This window comes from Nilaparvata lugens, chromosome 11, assembly GCF_014356525.2.
Source record: "Nilaparvata lugens isolate BPH chromosome 11, ASM1435652v1, whole genome shotgun sequence".
NCBI classification, from domain to species: Eukaryota; Metazoa; Arthropoda; class Insecta; order Hemiptera; family Delphacidae; genus Nilaparvata; species Nilaparvata lugens.
Window position 1 is genome coordinate 4890987 of NC_052514.1, and position 19651 is coordinate 4910637.

General features: G+C 35.8%; 1 protein-coding gene across 1 annotated transcript in view; it reads right to left on the reverse strand.

The window, feature by feature from the left end:
- LOC111055214 overlaps nt 1–19651 on the reverse strand; it is a 128632-nt gene that overhangs the window by 102966 nt on the left and 6015 nt on the right. The window contains exons 2-5 of the mRNA XM_039437457.1: nt 14610–14691; nt 10506–10715; nt 8105–8294; nt 3510–3702 (exon numbers count right to left, since the gene is read on the reverse strand). The gene's annotated coding sequence lies outside the window, so the exon portion shown is untranslated. The remainder of the gene's footprint in view (nt 1–3509; nt 3703–8104; nt 8295–10505; nt 10716–14609; nt 14692–19651) is intronic.

Sequence of the window (19651 nt, forward strand, 5' to 3'; positions counted from 1 at the left end):
CTTATTTTCTGAATTTCTATCATTTTTTGGATTAATTTGTTTATATGACTATCATCTTATCAATGAATTTGGTATCATATCCATTTTGTTACTGCAAAAAGTTTAATAATTTTCACTTCTTTTTCATAATTTTCTTTTGACATAGGAATATTTATCGATCTATAAATCATTGATCTGAATGCTGCTGTTTTTTGCTGCCATGGATGGTTAAAGTCTTTTGGAATAAGAGAATTTAAAATATAAATTTTTAATTTAATAACTTTTACCAGAAATAAATTAGTCATATGAATTTAAGCATATGTTCGTTTCATATCAATTAGTAAACAATTATTGAATTTTATTTTATTTTATAACCTTAAGATGGTGTAAACCGAAACTAGTTTTTCAACTATTTTATAGCTTTTTTTAAAATAAAGGGTGCTATAAGATTTAATTTGTTTTATTAATTTAAATGTAGCCCATGTCAATTAGTGTTTTTAAATATTTTGTAGTTTTAATTGACCCTTGTTGTTAATCAATAGTTTGAATTTCAGATTAATAAAAACAATATGAAAACCTTGTAGTACCCTTTATTATTAAAAACTTAAAAATATTTCAACAACGACTGAAATCCACTGGATTTCAACTTGAAAATGACCTGAGTTAGGGTTGAAACTAGTCGTTGTTGAAATATTAAAAAGTTCTCTAATAATAAAGGTTACTGAAAGGTTTTTATCAATTTTTACAAAATTGGCTCATGTAAGTGAAGTGTTTCTTGAATTTCAGTTATTCTTCAGTTAAAAAATTGACTGCTCAACTGCTTGGTTTCTGCATAGAGGAACAATAGTGTAAGTATAGAAGCGTAAGTATAATAGCATAATGCTATTGTTTCTCTATGGTTTCTGTATGGTACATCTACCGAGTGCGGCAGCGAAACTTCCTTTTTTTGAAATGGCTTCCATTCAGTCATCTGATGTCGTAGTAGAGCAAATTTGGTCTCGTTAGAGAGGCCAGACCATAAAGTTTTCTTCCTGACATGTTCAGTCACCATCATGCATTGGAACAATGAGAAGCATCAATTTGCCGTTAAGACTTATTTTTCGAGCAGATGTTCTGTGATCACAACCCCTCGCGCATTTCAAAATAACTTTAATCAAGCCCCTTTGGTTTCTGTCACGGGAATCAATTGCTACGTGGGTCACTACGTTCAGACAAACTGCAAGTGCGACAAGACGAAGAACTGAAGTCCCTCGGCCCATTAGGTCACCTGAAAAAATTGAGGAAGTGAGAGTCTCAATGTTGGGATCACCACAGCATTCCGCGCGCAAAGATGCGTCTGCTCTTGGACTCTTCGATCGTTCTGTGAGATGAATTCTCCATGACGATCTTCATTCCCATCCATACAAGATGGCAATTGTACAGGAACTTTCTGTACGTGACTTCAATATTGAGGGAGCACTTTCTAGGGGTCGATGTCAAACGAGGCAAACGACAGAAGAGTCCTGCGACAGTCAAGACCAGCGACGGTAGAGACCGGCGACATTCGAGGCCAGCGACGGTAGAACACTCCTGAAAAAGTGGCCTCAAATGTCGCCTGTGTTAGGCGACAGTTGAGGCCACTCTAATTTCTGTACAGCCCCGACAGTCGAGACCTGCGATGGCAGAGGACTCCTGAAAAAGTGGCTTCAAATGTCGCCTGCGTTAGGCGACAGTTGAGGCCACTCTAATTTTTGTACAGCCCCGACAGTCGAGACCTACGACGGGAGAGGACTCCTGAAAAAGTGGCCTCAAATGTCGCCTGCATTAGGCGACAGTTGAGGCCACTCTAATTTTTGTACAGCCCCGACAGTCGAGACCTGCGACGGCAGAGGACTCCTGAAAAAGTGGCTTCAAATGTCGCCTGCGTTAGGCGACAGTTGATGCCACTCTAATTTTCGTACACTCCCGACAGTCAAGGTCTACGACCGTAGAGGACTGTAAAACAGTCCTCTACGGTCGTAGGCCTCGAATGTCGTCGGTCTCGACTGTCGCGCCCCCTCAAAAACACAGTAAAAAATATTTTTAAGGAAGAATGTTTATGTAAAGTTGTTGATTTTTCAGATCAACTTCCTAGATTATATAAAAAGGTAAATTTGTTCATTACTCTAAGCATCATACTACTGTATATAACCTTTTTCTATTCTCTGAAGCTTATTAATTTTGTAACTTTTGAATTCTTTATAGCTTTAAATTCGTGTAACTTTGAAAGTTCAGCATGTAAAATAAATATACCAGCATCTTTCCATCCTCCAATTGAGTTTTGTCAACAAAGGTGGTCAAGTCATATACATTCCAGTACTTGGATGATGGTCCCTAAACATATTTTTAATATAAGTAATGGGAATCCATTACTACTGCATTATGCCTCCTTCATTGACAAATCTAAATATTTATCTATCTTCTATCCATCTATAAGACGAGATGGTGTCTGTCTTTCTGTCTGTAATTGAGCTCATCACGCTTAAAATACTTGACTGATTAAGCTGTAATTCTTCACAAAGATGATCGTTCTGAAAATCCTTCAAGGATAAGCACTATCTACCTTCAAAGTTCATATGCTTTTTTATGAAGGAAGTTTCCATTATTTAGTTTTTAACAAATCAGAAGTTATAATCATTATAAAATGTATTTTGTCTGGAATCGCAGTAGGATGTGTCCTCAACTGTCGCCTGCTGCAAGGGAGTCTCTAATTTTTGTACAGGCCCGACATTCGAGACCAGCGACATTCGAGGCCAGCGACGGTAGAGGACTCCTGAAAAAGTGGCCCCAAATGTCACCTGCGTTAGGCGACAGTTGAGGCCACTCTAATTTTTGTACAGCCCCGACAGTCGAGACCTACGACGGGAGAGGACTCCTGAAAAAGTGGCCTCAAATGTCGCCTGCGTTAGGCGACAGTTGAGGCCACTCTAATTTTCGTACACTCCCGACAGTCGAGGCACAGAGGAAAGAAACACTTTATGCTTATTCCGTGGTCGAGGCCTACGACCGTAGAGGACTGTAAAACAGTCCTCTACGGTCGTAGGCCTCGAATGTCGTCGGTCTCGACTGTCGCGCCCCCCTTTCTAGGATGCCTCGTCTCAATTGAGAGCGATTTTTAGTAGCCAGCCCGATCTCCCGATTTGAACCCTTTTGATATTTTTATATGGGGGTTTTTGAAATTACTTGTTAATGTGAACCTTCCAAAGACCCTACAAGATTGTAAGATCAGGGAAGAAATTGTCAACATAATGCCTGCAATGCTGGCAGGAGTCATGACAAACGCCAGAAATCGGTTTACTTAGTGTATAGCAAAAGGGGGACGTCACCTACCCGATTTAATATTCAAAACAATTGAAACAAAACTTTATATATGTGAAGAAAAATGAATACAAACTTTCTGGTCCATCCAAAGATTTCTATTCACTTTCAAATGGAGGAAGTTTCGCTGCTGTACTCTATGTTATTAATCTTTAAACATTATGAATTTTGAATTAAATTTGATTTTAACTCACAGACTTTGTGCTCGGTCTGGTAATTGTCGTAATATCTGAAAGTTTTTAACTTCAATTTGTATTGATTCTCATTGGTAGCGGTCTCGAACCATCCAACATCACGTAGGACTCCATCGTAGGACACAGTTGAAATAGCGGTTACTTTTTCATCTTTCAGAGTTTGTTCGCTGACCACTCTATAGATTTGCTTACGCTATCAAACAGATAGAGAACAATGGTTGGTTTAACTGATAGATTGGTTAGCAGAATAAACATGAAGAGCATCTTCAATATCGAGATCCATGTTTATTTATTTATTTGGTTAGCACAAACAATATCGAGAAAGAAAAAACAGGCTATTGCCTAAAACTTTTCCAATTTCCTAATTTAGTTTCAAATTGGCAAAATATTATACATGGGTTATGTCCATTTCAATTTCTACACCAAATCACAATCTGAGAATATAGATTAGAATTAAACAAACAGTTTTAAATTTGGATAGATTGATAGTAAAACCTTTGTAAAAACATGAAACAAACTTTAAAATCACAAAATAAAGAATAAAACCACTTGAATTTTGAGCTTGAAAATATCACGTTCACCTTAGCTACATAACAGCTGTTTCGTGTTGACAGTAGATGACATTTAGTTGACGCAACGTTAGTAGACAGAAGGTTGATCACTTACAGGTGTAAGATTCGAAGTGGTGGGGGGTACGCCAGCGTGACGTCACGTGTGGTGAAAATGTGATGGAGTAACCACACTGAGCATACAGTTTATTCACTGTAGCTTCAAATACATAGTCGATTATTGCCCTCAAGATTGGCCTAGAACTTGGAAATTCTCCATACTTATAACGAATGAATCACCGATTCTAATAAATGTTTCAAATATTTGAATTGTTAAATATTTCAAGTTCATTCAACTTGTATGAATAAAATGAAGTTGAAAGTTTTTCAAGAATCTAAAAACGTGACACGAAAAAGTTAATAAGCTGGAAAAGCGTTAGTAGATAACGTTATACTATTTTTATTTCAGATTAAAGCATGAAAAATATTGATAAACCAATGCATTGTAAAAAACCGATAAACCGATCCCGATAAATCCAATAAATTTCGTTCATATAAATGCACTGAACACATGCTGGTATCGAGCACATGTTCTACGAGAATCGAAATATCTCATCCCCGAAATTCACAAGCTGATGTATAGCCAAACTACAAAATATAAACACGACCTAGAAGATGAAGAAACCTTAAGGCTAGTTACATACACATCGATTTTTGGTCGTACGATATTTTACCGTCCTTATAAATTCTATTAGATTGAACAGATGATTTCAAACATATGATGTTTGCCAAGTTCCGTTTAATCTCATAGAATTCATAGTGACGACAAAATATCGTACGACCAAAAATCGATGTGTGTGTAACTAGCCTAAGGGTTTGAAAAGAAAAGTTAGGAGGTGGGGTTTTTGCTTTTATATGGAAAAATGCTTGTATTATTCAAATGTTTTGATAATTATTGTAAGGCAGAAACAGAAAGCTTGCATGTCAGAAAATGTTTATATTATATAATTTGATTATACGTCACCGTATGATTTTCAAGAATGCGATATTCTGGCTACTCTGTACTACAAACAGCCTACGTCACGGCTGCAGTTCCCCCACTCCAATTGCATTTCAACTAAAATACTATAGATGAGTGACCAACCTTCTGTCTACTAACTTTGCAGTTGACGAGTATTTGCTATTCCCAAAACGAGCAACTGCTTGGCAAACCACCAATGTGTGTAGATGTGTGCTCGTTAATCGGCAAATATCTAGACCATTGATATAGAGAATATCAATGTATATATCAATATACTATATAAATCAATGATCTAGACGAATAGTTCGCCGAACGCCGAACATTCGCAGCTTGCCGAATGACACATGTCTGGAGCCGGCTTTACTGGAAAATTATCCTATAGAATAGCTGATTTTAAGGTGTTTAACTAATAATCTATTCTATTTCAGCTTGCTATGCATGTGCAGTACGTTTCACTTCGCGCACGCTAGGCATGCGCAGTAGGCATCAGGTAACTTATTTCAGAATTACCAGAGTTACAAAATTGTTCATAACACTAATTACCCCCCTGGGTTGGTGCTCTAGAACTTTTGTATTGTAATCTCTAAACTCACAACTTTCAATTATTGACCGAACGAAGTGAGGACTAAGATTCAAAACGACGGTTTTGCATTTATCTTTATTATGTTTATATTATTATGTTTAAATGTTTATATGTTCCGCATTTACGGCGAAACGCAGCAATAGATTTTCATGAAATTTGACAGGTATGCTCTTTTTTAAATTGCGCGTCGACGTATATGAAATTTTCAATTTCAAGGATAATATAAAAGGAAAAGGAGCCTCCTTCATAAGCCAATATTAGAGTAAAAATCAGACTATAGAATTATTCATAATAAATCAGCTGTCGAGTGGATTATAAATTGCATGCCATGACGCATGCTATTCAATATCTCATTGTAACTTGATAAAAAATCAGCTGCTGTGTGGAATATTAATTGCATGCCCCATTTAATGCAACTTTTATGCACTATTTGATGAGCTATTGATTGCATGCAATTAATAACTAAAATAACATTGTATTGTCTCTCGACCTTTCTCTGCTTTGAACTCGGGCTGACCTGTTGCCATTATGTCTTGAAGGAGATTAGCTTTTGATGTTTGCATTTTTGATAAACCAACAGCCATTAGCCGTTTTCACACCGATACCTCGCCGACACGACATACAGACCGGATTTACTCTGATGGACAGTATAAGAGGTGGCTGTGGTTTATAACTGCGCGAGGTCCACTGTTCTCAGAACTACTAGTACAGAGTTTGTGAAAATTATGATAACAGTAAAATATTTCCTCTACAAGAATAATTTGATAGTGGGTTTCATTGGGGATCCTATTTGAAATGAAAAATTACTCTGTCGCTTCAATTTCTTTGTTTCTCGTATGAATCCAAATTCATTTTTTTTTCAATGAGAAGGTGGTCATGTGGTACATGATTTCCAATATAGTGGTACCAATAAAAAATTAATGTCGAAAACCGCACATTGATATCTGAACCCGTATTAGTTTGTTGAAGCAAAAGTTGTTAATTATGTTGTTTATTAACCAGTAAAATCATGTATCAGCACATGAAGGTCTGTCTGTGTGATAGCTCCCAAACAGCCTCAGCTGATCTTATGAATGGAAAAACTGTAGTAATTTATCTTCAACTTTGACTTAATGATAAATCACATCATATTCGTTTGTTATGTACCTTCAATTTTATTTTTATACCCTGAAAAAGGACAAAGAAGGGAATCAATTTTGTTGCAAAACGAACTTTACCTGTTTAAAGGTTCGACAATACGTGATTGCTGATTGATCAATTATTTCTTAACTTATTGTAGAGCATACAAATAGACGGAAAACGACTTTGGCTTTGAGTGAGACAATAAAAAAAATGATCCAGTCTCTTTGTTTAGCAAATCACTATTTTTGTTCTTCTGCGTGCAAACCCCTTCTATTCTATGGAGGAGTTTTTCACACATTCTTTTTATTTGATAAGTGTTAAGACTTATGCATATTTTACTGACGTTGCTGATGACTGTACGGTCCGATAGCAAAAGAATTAAATATTTATCCATTCACCTACTAGTAGTTCTGTGAACAGTAGACCTCACGCAGTATTCTCATCCACAAGTACCTGATTGAAACTATAGACCTTATGGAAATACAGCAATAGACTACTGGCTTCTCCACACATCTGTGTAATCACTTGTCAACTTGTCTGATTTTTACTCTAATATTGGCGTATGAAGGAGGCTCCTTTTCCTTTTATATTATCCTTGAAATGCAAAATTTCCAAAAACCTTGTATATACGTCGACGCGCAATTAAAAAAGGAACATACCTGTCAAATATCATGAAAATCTATCACCGCGTTTCGCCGTAAATGCGCAACATATAAACATTTGAACATTTAAACATTCAAACATTTGAACATTAAGAGAAATGCCAAACCGTTGACTTAAATGTTAGACCTCACTTTGCTCGGTCAATTATATGAACCGATATCAGCTACCTTTTTTTTAGAAGGCAGAGAATCGGCAACGCTGTTTCCCTATCTTTCTGAACTGCCTTTATAACGTGGAATCCTCTATAATGCAATTGATATGAGGATGAATACCATTATGTATAATACCTATATTCCCCCAGAATAAGCCACGCGTGAAAAAAGTCGGACCATATTGATGGGTCCAAATAGGTTCGAACCAAGAACAAGAATTTCCATCGAATTCATCATTATTGCACCTTATTAATTAAAAATGCGGAGTGATCCATGGTCTAGTGGATAGAGTGCTTGCGTAGCAGCATAGAGATCCCGGGTATGACAGTCGTAAGGCCCATAGACGGCTTAAATTATATATTCAGGCGATGGGACCTTCCCGCAAGGGACTCCCCACCAACAAAAGCCATACGAATTTACTTTTTTAATTAAAAATGCGAATTATATTCTCTTGTGGATTTGATTTACATTCAAATGAGATTTTAACGTTTTGAATGTTTTCTCACCAAGTTATAAGTATTAGATTGTTGGTTGTATTCCATTTGATCGCACACCTGAACTTCGAAGTCGATATCGGTAAAGTATTCATTGACTTCAGAATCCATCTGCTGGTATTTCCGTGTATTTCGATCACCGTTGCTATATACATCATATAGTGCCATAGGTTTAAATTGAGGATTATCTTTCGGTTCACAGCTTCAAAAAAATGAAAGTATTTACATAAAATTATCATTAATATTCACTTTTATTTTTAGGGCGACTATAAGTATTGAAACACATTATAGAATATAATCAAGTACCTTTCATTTCATCACTACAAAACTCTTTTTACCCTTATTACCATAGGTAAGGGAAGTATTGCTTTCCAAAAATTAAGGTATCCCAATTTCTAAATTTCTATACGTTTCAAAATCCCCTGTGTCCAAAAAAGTGGTTTTTGGGTATTGGTCTGTATGTGTGTGTGTATGTATTCATTCATTTATTTATTCATTTTTTGTATAAAATACTATATTAAAAATACAATTATGACATTGTAGGAGAAACTATGTATGAGTGTATGTGTGTCTGTGTACACGATATCTCATCTCCTAATAAACGAAATGACTTTGAAATTTGGAACTCAAGGTCCACACACTATAAGTATCCGACACGAACAATTTCGATCAAATGCAATTCAAGATGGCGGCTAAAATTGCGAAAATGTTGTCAAAAACATGGTTTTTCGCGATTTTCTCAAAAACGTCCTCAATGATTTTGATCAAATCTTTACCTGAAATAGTCATTGATAAGCTCTATCAACTGCCACAAGTCCCAAATCTGTAAAAATTTCAGGAGCTTCGCCTCATCTATGCAAAGTTTGATCTTATATTTCCAATGATCAGGCTTCAGATACAATTTAAAAAATAAAATTTCAAGTGGAAGAAATTGAGCACGAAAATCTCTACAATTAATGTTCTGTAACATTTTCACCTAAAATTGAAAATAAGCTCGAAATTCGAGATAATGTGATTATTCAATTGCAAACGGTTGGTAAATGTTGATCCTATTAAATATCAACATCGGGGACCAAGCATCGCTCTGGAGTACAAAAGCATACACAAAACTATTACGAAAAAAGAAATTATAATAACATTCATAACATTCATAACATTCATAACATTCATAACATTCATAACATTCATAACATTCATAACATTCATAACATTCATAACATTCATAACATTCATAACATTCATAACATTCATCAGAAATGTTCTATCTAATCACAGTAAATTGAGATTAATTCCCAGAGGAATGCAAAAATTTCCCTCACAAAGGCCCAGTTGCACAAAAGCCGGTTAAATTCTAATCCTGATCAACTTCACGTGAATCAAATCAGAGAAGACCATTTCAAAAAGATGGATCTACTGGAATTAATCAGAATTGAAAATAACCCGGCTTTTTTGCATCCAGCACTCAGTACCTGATTGAATGATTACAAAAGTTCAACAGCTGAGTCATAATTTTGACATAGTCCCACATACATGAACTCGCTCACTCACTTCCATCACCTAGTCTAGTTAAATAGCTAATGGAATAGGCCTATGCGTCTTAGAGGGAAAATTTTATCGAACAAAATTTGTGGAGGAAAATTTTAAAAATATTTTCGTTCAAGAAACGGTTGAATATCTTGAACGGTTATTGAAATACAAGCGATATAGCAAAAACCTAAAGTTTTGGCGGCCATCTTTTCCACGTGTTTGCCTGTAAATTCGACTTATAATCATCATCACGATCCTCATCATTCTAGACCTAACGAATAAATTGAGACATTTTCCACGGCTGTTACCCAAAAATGACATCGGAATGACATTTGCACCCGGATTAATTAACAGAAACATGAAAATAGCTAGTAACTGATGAGAGTATTAGGCCTGACGCTTTAAAATTCCCCATAATTCTATAGTGAGATCCACGTTATAATGGCAGTGGAGAAAGATGGAGAAAACCGTTGCCAATGCAACGTCTTGTCAATGTCTTGTCAATGCCTTCTATAGACGGTAACAGATACAGGTTTATTGATGTAATATCAACTGTTCATTCTCATTTAAAATTATTAATTATAAATAATCAAGCAATGAATCATATTTTTTGATAATTTCATAATGAATTGACATAATCAAGATGAAATATTTTGTTGATTAATCATTAATTCTACATTGTTAAAAGTCGATCTGGCAACAGAGTAAAGCAAGAAAGAGATAGCGCTATCCGCTTTGTTGAATGACAGACAAGAATAGCAATACCACTGCAAATCAAACACTGACATTATAACGTGGACCTCACTATACCTTTATTTTCAACAATTTCTTAAACTTGGTTGTATCTTTATTCGAAAAATTGCAATATTGATGTCATAGTACTCACATGTATATATTTTTTCCTCCATCCGTCCAACGAGTATTTGTTTGTTCTGTTATGTATGTGAATTCGATATCATCAAGACCCGTTCCAAACAATTTCAGGTATTTCGAACTTGGATCATCCTTGATTTTGAAGGCGTGTATTGTGTTGGAATGGTGGTCAAACCAAGTCACAATTTCATCATTGGTCTTGCTCACAAGGTGCGAATTTTGTCTGAAACATCATTAATAGATTCATTGTTACCTATATTACAATAAAATAAAGAACTAGCTTTACACATACGGGATAGGAAATTAACGAGTGATGCATCATTAGTTCAAGTCTGAACTACTTGAAATTTTGCTCATATAGACGATTATTGATTTACCAAGGATATTTATAGACCTATTTTTCACTCTTCAAGATTTCAGTACGTCAAGTTTTTCAGTTTGTCAAGTTTTCAATTCGTCATGCTTCGAGTTTGATATACTCTGCTCAAGAGTACCATCATCATAGTGTATTCAACATTTCCATTTTCCATCTTATAATTCTTCTACTACCTAATATTGTCTTTTTTCATATTTGCACTTTATACACAGGTTGGTAAAAATATAGAAACAGCTGAATATTTCTTCATATCATTTCATATCATATACAGTTCAATAATTATTTTCTTAGTCCATATTATGTAAATTCATCTATAATTTTGCTGTATTGTAAGCTATTGTATATAAAGAGCCCCATACACTAGGGGACTTGGATCGGCGAACTTGGCTCTTGCGAACCACGTTCCCCAGTGTATGTGGAAAATTGGCGAACCGCGAACCAAATTCATTACGAACTTGGTCTTCAATCTGGATTGAAAACTTTGTTCGGTTCGTCCGCCAGGGCGATATATATATATATAATATATATATATATATTCAATATATTTTCATCCCACAGCAGCTGCAAACTTTGATACGCTCATCTCTAGACCCCAAAAGACACTGAAGTAACGAACGGTTGTTCGCTCTCCCCACTACAGTGTGTGGGCAAATCCTACACGGATTTGGTTCCTCGAACCAAGTTGGCCGATCCAAGCTCCCTAGTGTATGGGGCCCTTAAGTGTAAAAGCCAGTATATATATTGTAATCTACATAAATAAAGTACTCAATCAATCAATCTTTATTATATTATAATAAAGGAAAGAGCTGGCTTATACACGTATGGGGTAGGAAATCCACAAAATAATGACGCATCAAGTCTAAACTACTCCACTGATATCTTGAAATTTCATTAATAGATTATTACTAAGGATGGTTATAGACTTATTTTAAACTGTTCAAGATTTCAGTACCTTCAAAGATAGGAAAACAACGTTGCCGATTCTCTGCCTTCTAAAAAAAGGTAGCTGATATTGGTTCATATAATTGACCGAGAAAATTGAGGTCTAAGATTCAAGTCGACGGTTTGGCATTTCTCTTAATGTTTAAATGTTTGAATGTTTAAATGTCTATATGTTTATATGTTGCGTATTTACGGCGAAACGCGGTAAAAGATTTCCATGAAATTTGACAGGTATGTTCCTTTTTTAATTGCGCGTCAACGTGAATACAAGGTTTTTGGAAATTTTGCATTCCAAGGATAATATAAAAGGAAAAAGGAGCCTCCTTCATACGCCAATATTAGAGTAAAAATCAGACTATAGAATTATTCATCATAAATCAGCTGACAAGTGATTACACAGATGTGTGGAGAAGCCAGTCTATTGCTGTATTCCCATAAGGTCTATAGTTTCAATCAGGTACTTGTGGATGAGAATGCTGCGTGAGGTCTACTGTTCAAAGAACTACTAGTTAATAAGACGTTGCGTTGCGGTGCATCGGACGTTGAGGGCATACGTCAAGGCTGTCGCCTCTCTCCAATCCTGTTCAATATCTACCTTGAGGATATATTACAAGAGTGGAAAAGAAAATGTAAATGTATGGGTATGCCAATAAAAAAAGAATATATATTTTACTCACTTTTGCTCGCTGATGATCAAGTAATGATGGCTGGTGATGAACATGACATTCATTACATGATTAGGAAGCTTGCTGATTCTTATGAAGGAAATGGAATGAAAATAGATTTCAATAAGACCGGATACGAAGTCTCAGGAGGTACAGCTGAGGAACAAGTACTACCTAACGTGGATATCACTAAAGCAAGATGATACAAGATAATACAAGGATGATAGACAAGGAAAGCACCATCACATACAGACTGTCATTATAACGAGGACCTCACTGTAATAGTCCTAGTAACTACAGTCGAACCTCTTTATAACGAAGTTGATTATCACGAGAAAAAATTCGTTGCAGAGAGGTTGTCGTTATTGAGAGGTTTTGTCGAGAAAACTGCCACGATCCTATGGATCTTATAATATAGTATCGGCGATAAATAAACGAATATGGCACATAAAACATATCATCGCGAACGTAATAAGGGTACCTATTAGGCCAATATAATTAGGGAAATTTGAAAATTCATGCTGTTGGAAAAAACATGTTTTTTGAATATTTATAGAATGTAATAAGTGGATAAAATCACCAATTCATTTCCAGAAAGCTTGATTTGTTTTTGTACTATTAGTAAAGTTTAATCAAAGTACACACTCTGTAGCAATGTTTTTCAACTTTTTACACTACTATTAGATGGAACGCAAAATACGGTTATTTTGTCAATAACTTCACTATGAATACTATACTAGTAGTTCTGTGAACAGCAGACCTCACGCAGTATTCTCATCCACAAGTACCTGATTGATACTATAGGCCTTATTATACAGCAATAGACTGGCTTCTCCACATATCTGTGTAATCACTTGTCAGCTGATTTATGATGAATAATTCTGTAGTCTGATTTTTACTCTAATATTGGCGTATGAAGGAGGCTCCTTTTTCCTTTTATATTATCCTTGAAATGCAAAATAACCAAAAACCTTGTATATACGTCGACGCGCAATTAAAAATGGTACATACCTGTCAAATTTCATTAAAATCTATTACCGCGTTTCCCGTAAATGCGCAACATAAAAACATATAAACATATAAACATTTAAACATTCAAACATTTTAACATTAAGAGAAATGCCAAACCGTCGACTTGAATCTTAGACCTCACTTCGCTCGGTCGATTAACTCATCTTTCCTATTTTTTATGTTTTATATTTGAAAAAGTGAGTAATACCGGTTGAATTTTGCATTTGAATAAAACATCATGTTCGATAAACGACTCACATCTATTCAAACAGTGTCTGGTACACTATTTTTCAGTTTTAATCCTTGCCTGATAATTTTGAAAGCCACTAGAACTTCTTGATCTGACGGATTCTTCTCCTCAGGTTCGTCACAGCATCGCACCAACATCATCATAGCATAGAGAAACAATAGCATAAGTAGATATCCCATGGTATAAGGCGTTTATGTCGCAACTTTTACTGTCATCCCAAGCCGATTACTGTCGATTATGGTCGATTTTTACTGTTTTGACCGGGTAAGAGTGTATGAACGGTACAATATGAGAGACTATCAGCCTCATAAAGCTTCACAGGAAAGAACTACGTGGACTATCGGTTTGAGATAACAGTAAAAGTTACGACATAAACGCCCTATACTTATATCTACTTATGCTATTGTTTCTCTATGATCATTGTCAGTTCAAAAAATTGAAATGTGTGACAAAAGGAAGAATGGGAAAGTCCAGTCGTTCACCTGCCTGGTCTACAATAATGAGAAGCTAGCTCTTGGAATTCAAATTCCTTGCATTCAATTACCGACATGTGTTTCACCCTCTATTGACTGTCCACCATTCTATCTTCTTCGTACCTGAATCGCCATTATTTTTAGTCTATTGACCTTTCTGCTAAAACTAAACAATTCCCTGAAAATTACCGACTGCTTCCTATACACACTACACTTTGTATGTTGAAGTCAAGTGAAAACTTTGTTGTTGAGAGGTCCGAAGTTCGTTAAATAGAGGTAAATAAGCAGCCAACACTCTAAAATGTCATGGGACCAGGTAAAATAAATATCAAAGAGGATTTTGTTAAGTGGAGGTTCGTTATAGAGAGGTTCGACTATACTTGTATTAGTGCAGACTTACCGGCTTATTTTGGCAGAAGAGTTTTCTGCCCTCGCTGAATCGGGTTTTGCTTCTTTTTCTTCTTCCAACTCAATCGTATGATCTGACAAACAGAAATATTGCAAAAATTATCAATTTCAATGCAAAAGCGGCAATTCTGGAGAAATCATATCTACCACAACTTTTGTCAATGGCAGTGTTAGTTGAATGAGGAGCATTGATGCTACTTATGAGGAGTACTGACAAATTAAAGTGAATCTCACTGCTGGGAAGGCAGCTTCCTTAAGCCCCCCATACACTTACCGGCTAGCCTGTCAGTTTTTCCTGAACAGTCCGCCTGTGACCGGCGGCCTGTTGGACTGACTACCCCATACACGTTCAGTTCAAATCTGTCTGGCAAGCACTTTAAAACACATCAATAATTTATTCGTGCGTTAAGGCTGTGCAAAGGCTGAAAATAAACTCTTTACTCGTGATATTTCTCTAATTTTCTCGATCTGTATATCATCAAGCTATCAAAATGAAAAAGTTTTCTCAGGAAATTTTTTTCCGATCATTACTTTTTGAGATATGAGCGCCTGAAGTTTGAATATTGAGACAGCACATTTCAAATTCGGTACAATATAAATCCATGAGATTTAGAGGATGGATTCTTCATGGTGTTGATGATCTAGTAAAACAAAAATTTTCTGAAAATATCGATTTTTAAGATAGTAATTCAATTTATTTAATTTTAAAATAACCAAAATTATTTTTAGTTGAGTTATTTTTGGTAAATTAATAACTATCTTAAAAATTGATATTTTCAGAAAGTTTTTGTTTTACTAGATCATCAACACCATGAAGAATCCATCCTCTAAATCTCATGGATTTATATTGTACCGAATTTGAAATGTTCTGTTCAAATATTCAAACTTCAGGCGCTCATATCTCAAAAAGTAATGATCGGAAAAAAATTTCCTGAGAAAACTTTTTCATTTTGATAGCTTGATGATACAGATCGAAAAACTTAGAAAAATATCACGAGTAAAGAGTTTATTTTTAGCCTTTGCACAGCCTTAAGAGTTTTTAGTAGTTAATTTGAATATTTGTAGTAAGTTTTTCTTAGTTTTGTGTTGTTGTTCATTTTCTGAAGATTATTATTTATAGTTAATAAATAAATAATATAAACTGCTTCCTTCTTTATTCCATCATGATAATCTGGTGATTTAACTTTCTACAAGGATTTCTCACTTTGATAAATTCCTCTAAGCATTGGTTCTCTGTTTCACGTGACATTTTTACAATCACAAAACAACAGCTCACAAATAATCACAGCAACAATTCACAAGTACTTGAATAACAACAACTAAAACAACAACTAAATAACAACTAAAATAACAACAACTCGAAAATACAAATGAACTGATGAGTTTTCATTCCATCACCGACCGCCTGTTCAGTCTTAAATGACAGTCCAGTCGGACCATACACACACTACGGCCGCCTGTCTCAGGCGGACTGTTCAGGAAAAACTGACAGGCTAGCTGGTTCGTGTATGGGGGCTTTACAATTACTTCGAGGTCATTGCTCTATTGGTTAAGATGCGTAAAATCAGTGATTTTCAAATTTGAAAATTTTTAGCCGCCTTGAAGAAAATTCAAACTAGTGGCATCTATTATAGGTGCTTTAAAACTGTGGAAGCCTTGAAAAAAATGTTATACTGCTATCATGGACACATTCAACCTAAGCGATCTGTTATCCCAAAGATTGAAGATACTAAGATATTATAGTGGGGAACACGTTATAATGGCGGTGGAGAAAAATTGGAGAGCAGCGTTGCTGATTCTCTGCCTTGTGAGTGCCTTTCATAGAGGATAGCTGATAGCGGTATGAATATATAAGATATTATCTTATGTAATATTTGCTGTTCATTTCTTGTTTGAAATAATCAATCATATTCGATTCGCCAAGAAAAACATTTTCCAATGATTAAATGATAGATTTCAAATTATTCTGTTAATCAGTTATATTTCTACATTGTTGAAAATCAGTTTGGCAACGATACAGAGCTAGAAAATGATAGCGCTATCTGCTTTGTCCAAAAACAGAGAAGGATAGCAATACCAATGCTAATCAAATACCACCATTATAACGTAGACCTCACTATAGTAATATACATAGTCTGTATAATAAGTAACCGGACTGACCTCAGGAAATTTTTTATGGGCAAAATATGTACAATTTTTCATTATATATCTCCAAAGGAGTCGATAACACGCTGTCGATGAACCCAGGCGGTTAGTCGACGGAGCACCTCTCTGTAGTACTGGCCGTTCACAAAGAGTTTGTGCCACCCGGCCAAACTGTGAACGACCAGTAGGCTACTACAGAGAGGTGCTCCGTCGACTAACCGCCCGGGTTCATCGACAGCGTGTTATCGACTCCAATAGCGACTACGATATCTAATGAAAAATTGTACATATTTTTTAGTGTACACAAACAAATTGGATTTAGAGTTTAATGATATAAATGCAATAGGATCGGTGGTGGACGCTGAGGAATAGAAGCTCTTCATATTTTGGGCTAGGATACACAGTTAAAAAGATAAAAAATCTGAAACTTGAAATGTGGGTCTTGGGGGGGGGGAGGGTAAATAATTGAATTACAAAAAATTCAAAATTTTTAACATGTAATGTATGGAATAAGACCGCCTTCGAGCTCTGGAGAATAAAAGTTTCCTACACTTTTGAGCTGGGATGCACAGCTAAAGGAGATAAGAAATGTGAAACTTGAAATGTGTGACTGCGAGGGGGGGAATTATCGAATTCTAAATTTTTGAAATTTTGATCTTGTGTTGGGTTATATGAAATAAGACCACCTTTGAGCGCTGAAGAATTAAGGTCCTCTACACTTTTGAGCTCGGAAGCACGGTTTGAAAGATAAAAAATCTGAAACTTGAATTGGAATTTTGAAAAAAAAAATCGAAATACCGAAAATTGGAAAATTTCCAACATGTGATAGATTAAGTAATACCGCTTTGAAGAGCTGAGAAGAATGAGCCTAATTTGAACCTGATCTGATAAAGTATTGAAAAGTTAGGTTGATTTTTAGGGTAAAATTTCCGAATAAAGGGCCGCCATCTTGAAACGGGAATGAATTTGAAAATTTTGAATACATACGTTTCTTCGTCTTGTTTCAAAGTACTTGTATATCAAATTTTATCCAAATCGGACCATAACTGCGACTGTAACTGCGGTACAAACAAACAAACGCCGATTGACTTGAAACATAGAATTCGCTTCGCTCATTCAATTATACAGACTCTGTATTAGAACTCATCTTAGGGTCTCATTATTAGGAAAAATTAATAAATTATTTTTTTTTTCATAAGTATTCCTATGTTTCATTCATAAAATTTTATGAGAATTGAAGAATTGAATACGATGCTACTCAGGGAAAGTCAAGAAAATTGGTTCATCACACCATGCAGTTTATAAATAACTAGCAGGAACCCGTGCTCCGCAAGGATCTATTTCAAAACTTGACAAACTGAAAACTTGACGTGATGAAATTCTGAAGAATTGAAAATAGGCCTATAACCATCCATGGTTAATTAAGAATCTATATGCATAATTTCAAGTTAATTCGTCCTGTATTTCAGACGTGATGATGCGTCAAACATAATTTTCCTATCCCGTACGTGTATAAGCCAGTTCTTTACTTCATTAATTACAGATATATAGTTAACGACTGCAAGAGATAGGACTGTAGAACAGAATAGTGGTGAAACTATGATAGCGCCAGAAGTGGCTCAAAAACAATAGTAGGTGTAGTACTACATGAACTTTTCTAAAGTAATTTGAAAAAAAAAATGTTAAAACAACAGAACTGAAAGTTGTCAACCTTATCTAATATGGCGCTGCAGCGATTGCAGCTTGGAACGCAGGAAGAGTATGTCGACTGAAACACCGGTCTCAAGTGGTTCATCATTGACGATTGCTGACGTAGTCGCTATGCTGAACGTCATGAAGGAGGATCAAAAGAGGATGGAGTTGGACCTCGGGAAGTCTATGGAGGCCTGCCATGAAGGAATCACCGAGCTAAATGTGAGGCAAGAGGAGCGGAACGAGAAATTTGAAACTTGTCTAAAAACTATAGAGGAGTTAACTAAGAAAGTTGTGAAGTTGGAACGGGAAAATGCTGCATTGAAAGAACGTGTAGAGGATCTAGAACAATACTCGAGAATTAACATGGTCGAAATACGAGGCCTGCCTCAGCAACCCAACGAAGACCTGAACTCGATGGTCTACAACATATCGAGTGCTCTCGGCTGCCAGATCGGGGAGGATGCCATCGACGTGTGTCATCGCCTGGGTCGCGCTGGACCGGAGGGGCCTGCTCCGGTTGTCGTCAAGTTCATTAGGAGAACCGACAAAAACACGCTCCTACAGAAGAGGCGAGTGAAGCGCGATTTTTCGACCAGGCATATCGGCTGTAATACTGATCAACCTATCTACATCAATGAGTGTTTGTCGCCGTCAAGAAGGAAACTTTTCTCATTGGCTAGATCAGCGCACAAGGAACACCGTTTTAAATTTCTTTGGGTGAGAGACTGTAAAATTCTAATAAGGAAGCAGGAAAAAAACCCAGTGATCGAACTCAAATCAAGTGGACAATTAGATATGCTACTATCTCAAAGCTCATTTACGATTCATGATGTTGACAATTCTAAGATCAGTGCAAATGTATAGTTCAAAATCTTTCACTATTCACAGGACTATATCCAATACCAAGGAAAATATTAACTTTCAATATATTATTATGAGCTTACTGAAAATCATTGATTTAAAAATCATTATTTTATTTCTGATTAGTCTAATGCCGATAAATGATATAAGTGTTCTATCTGTCTGCTTCCTTTATCCATTGCTATTTCGACAATTTTATCCTTATCGTTCGATTCACTACATTGCTACTATAATGATTTGAGGGTCACCTCTTCTTTTGCGTCTACATTTCACATTTCACAGGAGAGCATCCATTTTAATTGCATATGTTTTCAAGTTTATCAAGCTATACCC